Source organism: Peromyscus maniculatus, chromosome 5 (genome assembly GCF_049852395.1).
Source record: "Peromyscus maniculatus bairdii isolate BWxNUB_F1_BW_parent chromosome 5, HU_Pman_BW_mat_3.1, whole genome shotgun sequence".
Classification (NCBI taxonomy): Eukaryota; Metazoa; Chordata; class Mammalia; order Rodentia; family Cricetidae; genus Peromyscus; species Peromyscus maniculatus.
This window is the reverse complement of record NC_134856.1, coordinates 95465590-95474799: the sequence shown is the minus strand read 5'-3', so window position 1 is coordinate 95474799 and position 9210 is coordinate 95465590. Positions and strand designations below refer to the sequence as shown.

At 40.4% G+C, this 9210-nt stretch overlaps 1 pseudogene; it reads left to right on the top strand.

Moving 5' to 3' along the window:
* The first annotated feature begins 1278 nt into the window (after positions 1–1278).
* Positions 1279–1564, top strand: LOC107401595 (large ribosomal subunit protein eL42-like; annotated as a pseudogene).
* The last annotated feature ends 7646 nt before the right edge of the window (positions 1565–9210 follow it).

Genomic DNA, 9210 nt, shown 5'->3' with positions numbered 1-9210 from the left:
TGGCAACTGGAAGCAGAGCATCAGTTTTGATTAATTTTTGATTAACTTTGATTATTTACTTGATTGAGTTAGGAAACATGTAGGTTGTTAATGAGGCACATCTTTGAGTATGTCTGTAAGGATGTTCCCAGATAGGATTAGCTGATGGAGGAGGCCCATCCTGAATGTGGGCAGCACTATCCTGTGGGGAAAAAGGACAGAGCCAGCAGAGTGACAGCATTCCCCTTGTCTGTTTCCTAATCTACCCAGCTGTGAGGAAACAGCCTCATTCTCCTGCTGCCGTATATTCCTGACATGGTGGATTGTACCCTCTAACTATGAGCCAGAATAAATCCTTCCACTGGAAGTTGCTTCTTATCAGGTATTTGGTCTCAGCAATGAGAAAATAAACTGTTGTAAATTGGCAGGAGACAATCAAAAACACCTGGACAGCTGGACACTTGTCTCAGGAGGACTCTGGAGGTCAGGACAGAACCAAGGAGAAGGGTGTCAATGCTGTGTCCAGGGTGACCTTGAACTTCTATGAATAGATGTCTGGAGTCTGTGTGGCTGAGACCGAGAATTTCTTGCCTTCAGCTGCAGTTGATATGGAGAACCACAGAGACTGACACTGTATCAGGTTTGCTTGGTGACAGGCTTTTGGTTGTTGCTGCTCCTGGGAGCCTTTCATGGCATTGGCATGAGGAGAGTTTTTGCTTTTGTTTGTTTGTTTTTCTTCTCTTATAGCTAAAGATATCTTACACAGAAGAGCAAATAATTAAAATGCTTTAAAGGGCATGCAAATTGAATTAGTTGAAAACGAAAAGGAAATAAAAACAAAGCCAGAGCAAGAGCATTGAACATTTAAATGTGAACTCCATTAAGAACAAAAGAGTAATTCTCATATATGGTAAAAGAGAAAAACATATATAAAATGAAAACTAGTTGACAAAGCAAATGGCTTCCCAGGACATAAAATACAGATGGAGTGTCACAGGGACAGAAGTGGGGCTTTTGATCAGGAGAGAAAGAAAAAAATGACAAAACTTAAGCAGAGAAAATATAAAAACCGCCGTGCAGTGGTGGTACATGCCTTTAATCCCAGCATTTGGGAGGCAGAGGCAGGGGGATCTCTGTGAGTTCGATGCCAGCCTGGGCTACAGAGCAAGTTCCAGGAAGGGCGCAAAGCTACACAGAGAAAACCTGTCTCAAAAAACCATATATATATATATATATATATATATATATATATATATATATATATATATATCTTTCTGTGCTGCTATTGCTCCCACCAATATGGAGAACATTCCTCAGGCACACTGGACTGTCTACAAGAAATGTGGCAAACTCCAACCCCACCAAGGGACACAGTACAAGATGGGTGAGGATTCTTTGTATGCTCAGGAAAAAGGCATTATGACAGGACACAGAGTGGCCATGGTGGCAGACTAAAACAAAGAAGATTGTTCTGAGACTTGAGTGTGTTGACCCCAACTGCAGATCTAAGAGGATGCCAGCTAGTAAGAGATGTGAGCATTTTTAATTGGGAGGTGATAAGAAGATAAAGGGCCGAGTTATCTAGTTCTAAGCCAATTTTATTATAAAGACAATAAAGTCATAAACTTTTACTCAAAAATTGTACACACACATACACACACACACACACACACACACACACACACACACACACACACACACACACACACACCTCCCAGAGCGAGGTTCACAAAATGAAATAGAAAGAGACTAAGTGTTTTAGTCACAGGATATAGAAAAAGGCCGGGCTTGTAGCTCTGGTGGTAGAGCGCTTGTTTAGCAGGCACAAAACCCTAAGTTCCAGCCTTAGCACTGAATACAAACCAGGCCTTTCATCCCAGCACCCTGAGGTGGAAGGAGAAAGATTAGAAATGCATGGTCATCCTTGGCTACACAGGGAGTTTGAACCGCCTGGGACCATGTTGAGACAAAAAAGTATTTTTTTTCTTTTGGTTAGGTATACATAGAAATCTGATTTTAAATGTAACTTATAGGGTTGAGACATTAAAAAATCTGTTTACTTATCCGTCCATCCATCGTTTATTGAAACAGCACCATACGGTTTTTGTTCTGGAGGTCTGAATGGAAACCTTGAGGGGAAATTCTGAGTCATGTACCCACAGGCTCTGGATATTTGCCACTGTAAGTACTTAGCAAGCATTGGTTCCATTTTAGAGAATCTTGTGGGGAGAAGTTTAGCTAGTCACAAAAATAGTAAGTTGCACATTTATAAAAAGAATGCCCTGGAAGTTTCCAGACTCAACTGATACGCATAACCTCCACATCATGAACGAAGCTGGAAGAACACAGTTTAGACGCCATCCTATGAATATTTTAATAAGAGCAGCAGTACACACTGTGCCTTTGTGAAGAACAGATCCTGGCTGAGGATGCCACTCTCCCCATCTGACAGAATGATAAGGCAGCTGACTGAGAGGGAGGTAGTAGATAGGAGCTGCTCGTGACTTCACTAAACATTCCTGCTTCTGCTCAGGAGGCGACTGCACCAGGAAATTATGATGGTGCTAACCAATTAAGAAGGAATGAGATGGGCTGGGCGGGCGGTGGCTCACACCTTTAATCTAATCACTCAGGAGGCAGAGGCAGCCGGATCTCTGAGTTTGAGAGCAGCCTGGTCTACAGAGTGAGTTCTAGGACAGATAGGGCTACACAGAGAAACCCTGTCTTGAGAAACAAAACAAAACAAAGAAAGAAAGAAATGAGATGGTTGAAGGGTCTAGAAATGGTAGCCAGGGTGTTTTGAGCTGAATAATGACAGCCAGCCAGTTGTATGACAATCCTGTGAAGAGTGTCTGGTAGAGGGAGCCCCAGAGAAGTAGTCTTGCCCTGCTTGATGGTGGGAAAGAGGGCCAGTGTCTTTGAAATGTTATGAACAAGTGAGGATAGATATGGTTAGTGGGTGGGAAGGGTTTGAGAATGCAGGGCCTTCTCATCATGGTATAAACGCCATGGCTTTTATTCAAGGGCAAAAGAGAGAGGCGAGGAATGGATTGGAGATGGCCGAAGGAAGTGGAAGAGGCTGCTGGGGTGGAGTGAGGGTGCAGACAGCTTGGACTGGGACGTGGGAGAATAGCCAGATTTGCAATCTATTTGTTGGCATAAGTTGCCAGTGGACTGATTGTAGGGAGCGAGGGAAGAGGGTTAATCAAAGCAGGTCATCTGGGTCTTTGGCCGGACCAGCATTAACTGTGATGGGGAAGACTGTGAAGCAAGATGAGCGAGGATGGGATTTGGGGGTGGGGTTCTGCCTGGTGTCATGTCTGAGTTGCCATCTGTCCATTTGTTTGAGACTGAGGGAAATCAGGTATTATTCTGGACCTCTGGGAGGAATTGGCATCTAGAAGAATCAGGTAGAAGTCACAGCCTAGAGATTTGGTTTGGATGGTTTCACCTGAGTCCTCGTGATTTGCCTGTGAGCTAGTTAAAAATAACAGTAGATGAGTGGAAGGCCTTTCTCAGCCTCTCATCTTTCATACACCCTCAAAAGGCTGAACTTCAAAAGTCAGCAAGTGTCCAGCGCTTTCTCTGAAAGATCCACATAGATGTTCCAGACTTTCTGGAGGGTGGCCAGTCCTTGCCACCTGTTCTGTTGTGTCCGGGCCTTTGGTGCCTTCACTGGAGCCGAGAAAGAGAGAACAGCCCACCTCACAGTCTCCTTACACTCACATTACCATGACCTCAGCACCCAGTGATTAGTAGACACTAGATAAACGGTCTTAGTTTTCAAAGTATTAGTAAGACTCTATGGTAAGAAGAGAAAGTTGGCAACTCCCAGAACAGAAAATCCATTAGTCTATCCCAGGAAAAATATTTCTAAGGATCTGGCAACTTCCTAACTGAATTAAGATGGGATTTAGGGGAACTTAAAATGCCTGCTAAAGTCCTGTTTCACCTAAGCCCTGCATAAAACACACACACACACACACACACACACACACACACACACACACACACACACACACACAGCTCTGCATGAAATACACACACACACATACACACATGCATGCACGCACAATAATGTTATAAAATATATGTCTTGATCATCCAAATGGCTATTCCTAGGATGAGCTACCTTTTGATTATTGGGTTCACCCCTGAGATCCCACCTTGTCTTTCTTATTGCCTTTGTCCTTTAATAACGAGGACCACTGCTCTTCCTAAACCTACTCATGTCCACATGATGGATGATATTTGTTACCATGTAGTTCACAAGTCATCTGTCCCAAGCAACCTTTCCCTATGTCCTTCGCCATCCATTCCCGCCCCTCTACTCTGTCATAGCGCTCACCTTTCTGCATGACATACTGCTGTAAGCTCCAGGAACCCAACATGTTCTTGCTCATTCTGTATTCTGGGAAGAGAGCACAGAGCCAGGCAGTAATGATGGCAAATGAATACTAAATGCTTGAATGCACGGATTGAATATCAACTGTAAAGCCGACTGGGCTGCTGAGGTGGCTCCACCATGGTCTCTGCCTTCAGCTCTCTTAGAACTCAATGTCAAGGGGAGGTGTTGGCTTGAGCAACTTCGTCTTCCATGACTGGAATACATTTCTGCTAGTGGCTCAGTATGCCTGCTACCTGAAAGTAAGTACAGAATCCTGCCAAGTGTCATGACCTAGAGCCCAATAGGGCACAGTGATCTTAAAGCTCAGAGATTATTTTCTCAAACTCACTTTCCTTAGTCTATCACTTTTAGAAATTGCACCAGGATTAGGACATTCAATGACAAATTAAAAATTTTTAAATGAAACACATTATTCCATTTGTATTCAGCTAATCACAGTGGCAGTCAGTATCAACATCTTCCTGAATTTTCTATTTTTTCAGAACCCCACAGCATTGGATATGTGAGTAACCTACCCTTCCCAGCACCACATTTACCCCTGACACATGGATCTTTTGTAGTCAAGTCAAGGTGAAGTTCAGATTGATGTGAACTTGTGGTCAATAACAACAACAGTATACTGCATGTGCAGACATCTAACACATGTGACATTTGAGTAAAATAGAAGATGAAAACAGAGGAGGCTATTTGGATTAATTACATAGGTGTTGTAGACTTTTGAAGAATATCTAATAGATTTTAACTTGTGGGTTAACAAAATGGAATTTCTTTATTTGACAAAGAATCATGCTCCCTTGATTTTAAATAATGGCAGATATTCTTGAGATACCACCTTAAGCATAAGACAATCATGATAACCCCTTAATATCTGAGGGTTCTCTATCCAGCTATCTATGAAAATTATTTGAAAGCTAGACAACTGTCCCATTAAAATTATTTTAAAACAAATGCATCTTTATTGTACATGTATTGCATAGCAATTTCCTTTGTGATAAAACATTCTATCTTAAAAAGAATCTTGCTAAGACTCAAGATGTTCTAATGGAGGTGAAACATCTTTCCTATAGGGGAGTTTCTTAAATCTCAGGAAGTAAACTCAATATCTTCAGGAAATCCTTGAAACTGACCAGATTCACTTTCTAAGTGTATATAAAAAGGAAGGACTGCTAAGAGACATCCCTAGACAAGCCTGTGTAGTTGGAAGAGACAGAGAATAGCCAATCTGCCTGGAAGAGGCTCAGAACAACTAAGCTGACTAGAAAAGACACCCTCCAACCTGTTAAGATGACTAAAGTTTTGTAGTGAGCTACAGGTTTTTAGCTTTTATTAGCCATCACCCATGCAAAAGGGGTGGACTTTTGATGATGGTGCTGTCTTCAAGTTATTTTTCTCCTGTAAGTAACCCATTACCCATATTCCTTTAAGTAACCTTAATAAAACTTACTAATTCACCAAGTTGGAATTTGGTGGTATCTTTACTGTGGTCTGTCATCAGTTTCCTATGTGGGCTGGGTAAGTGCTTGTTTATGTCTCCATGGGAATAGGTCACACAACAACATGTGTAGACTTTCTTCTTGTCATTAGTCCCTAAACTAGTAACAAAATTTGCATAATTAGTTATAAGTAATCTAAAGATGATATAAAGAATGTAGGATTATATTTGTAGGTGTAGTTATGTGTATAAACTTAATATAATATAAAACATCATTTTATATGAAAGACTTGATCATTGGCAGATTTTTGTGTTTTCATGGAGTCTAGAACCCACATTCTCTTGATATCTAGGGATTGCTGTAGTATAGATATAAGTTAAGGCCAAATTTGCTGGTTGTTTAACCAATGTTTACCTTGGCAATCCACATCTTGCCAGAAGTTGGAAACTCAGAAATTCACATCTCCTTGGGAACTTGTACTTCCCCAGGAACCCAAATCTCTTCAAGAACCCAAATATGTGCAGGATCCCACATCTCCTCAGGAACCCAAATCTCCCCAGAATTCTTTTTTTTTAATTTCAATTTTTTCTTTATTAAGAAATTTTCTACTCACTCCACATACCAGCCACAGATCCCCCTCCTCCCTCCCCCACCACCTCAGCCCTCTTTCCTGAGCTACCCCGCATCCCCACATCCCCCAAATTGAGGCCTTCCATGTCTCCCCAGAATTCTATATCTCTTCAGGGTGCCACATCTTGGGAAGCCATTTCCTCAGGAACTTATACCTCTTCAGGAAACTACAACTCTTTAGAAACAATCTTCTCAGGAACCCATAGCTCTGTAGGAATGGATGTATTCTCAGGAATGCATGGCTCCACAGGAACACTCATTTCTTCAGAACCCACATTTTCCTTCAGCAGAGAAGGTGGTTAATTAGTGAGATTTCATTTATGAGGAGTTACTCTTTTCTGTGATGTTCTGGGCTCCTCTGATGCCATGATGTACATCATATTGACTTTTGTCTTCTATATATAGTTCAGTCCTGACCCTCTAAACTTGAGTGCTCATTGCAGTTTGGAGCTTAATAATTTTAACATCGATAAAAAGAATGGATAATATAGTGATGAGTAACCTTAAAATCTTAGAAAACCAATTTCACCTAAGCATCTGAAGTGTTGAGGAAAGCATAAACTGGATTTTATTTTTGAACACAGAGTAATCCCTTCCTTTTCCCTTGAATTTACTTGGCATCCCAAGAGCTATCAGGACCCTGGTTGGCCTGCAACCAGGGACAGATCTCTGCCAGAACCTTTTATAGTCCATGCTAATCTAGACTCTTGAACTTTCTACTCTGGCATAAGGGTATGTGAGGAACACAAAATAATGATAAAGAGCTCGGTCATGGCATCTTCAGACCACTGCCTCACCATTCAGTAGCTATATGGTCTTGGACAAAGCAAGTTATAAGACTTGTCTCTTTCTTCCTAAAATGAAATGTGTGAAGATGAAGAGAAATAATGAAAATGAAGTGCCTGGATCATAGTAAATAGTCAACAAATAGAACTACCTCACCATCATCATCTTCTCTATCTTGGTCATCATCTTCATCAGCACCACCTTTGTCATCATCACTTTCATCTCCATTCTCTTCCTCCTTTTCCTCTTCATGATCATCTTCAGTTTCACTCTCATCATCATCCTGGTCACCATTGTCATCCTCATCATCTTTATCTTCATCATCTTCATAACCACTATTATCCTTCATGTCATTTCTGGTTCTCTGCCATGATACAGACCCAAAGATTCAGGCCATGTCACCTGAGGGCTGACTTGTGCTGATGTCTCTGGTGAACTCCTGGTATATTATCCTAGGGCAGATATACACAGGAACTGTAGAAGCGTAGAGAATCTTCAACAACTGAGGAAGAAGTTGGTATTTCGAATTCACATCACTGGAAAACAGTAAATGAATAATCTTATATGTGTCCTAATGTTTTGTTCTTTAAGGATGGCTAGAGTCTTGCTAAGCTAATGGTGAGTTTTCCATTCTGATCTGGGAAGGTGCAGAAAAACTCTTTATTAAACCTAGACCACATAGCAATATTTTGTTCCCCAACCCAACCCAACCCAACCCCCGCAAACCCAACAATAAGAAAAGAAAATATTTCCCCCTTTTTTGAAGATAAAAAAGCCACAAAGGAGAACAATCTTCCATTTTGAACTGAATATATTAGAAAGACAGTTCTTTAAGCTGTTCTTTTCTTTTGTAACAAAAATTATATGAAGAGTCCAATAATATGGATGAGCTCCCGTATTGGTTTTCCAATGCAGAGTGGTCAGTCTTGAAACCATACACAAACAAACAACAAAAATGGACTAAGCAAGTTGCATTTATATGTATTTGTGAACGCACACACATATACACATGTATGCAACAATAATAAAAGAAAAAGAAGCTATCACCTTGAGAGTGGGGGGACATGGGTGAAGCTTGAGGGAAGGTAGCTGGGAGGGGGTGGAGAGAAGCAAGGGAGGAGGGAAAGTGATGTAATTCTATTTCAATGAAAACATATTAAAAATAAAATACAAAAAGGATTCTAATAAAATAAAGCAATATTAAGAAATCATGTTTCAACAGCAGACATAAAAATGGAATATATGCAATATGAACCTAGGGAAAAAGAAACATTTTTATAAATGCTGAACAACACATAAAGTACTGAATATTCTTGACTGAGAATAGCTTCCTCCCTTATTTTTTTGCATAACTTCAGCCTAGAGTTAAAGATTCTAGGCATAAAGTTTATGTCCACATTATATTTCTTTTTCTAAAATGAAATTATATTTAACATGGAAAGTTCTAAAATCCTTTTTGCTTACAGGGTTGTTTTTCTAATTTACCTTTTGGATGGCTTAGCTACAATTCTCTAGTTTCTTTCTCTATTGATGCAGGAATCTGCCAAGTTTTTCGGTGAGATGATGGGTACCCTTCTGTAACACATACATCACACTATAGAGTGAGAATACTTGTCCATAGACAGACATATGATATTTATTTTTCTTGGAAATAGACAAAAACCCTAACTCTGTGAGGACAAAGTTAGTGGAAATAAAATGTAACCCGAATGGAACTTTCTGGTCAGTTTTAATGATCTGTCAGATGCCATAGCGTGTGTAGCAGAGGCAAATGGATGCAAGATTCTTTATTTTATAATCCTTGCACCTGTATAGGATGGGCATTTGGAACTGTTCCTTTCTCCCCCCCCCCACCTTTTTGTGATATAAGTGAAAGAACTGTGAAATAGGAAAATGAGGTACTGGATTTCTTGTCCCAGTTACTTCAGACATTTTATCTTCTCAGTCATAGTTACATAGATTTTTTTTTAAACG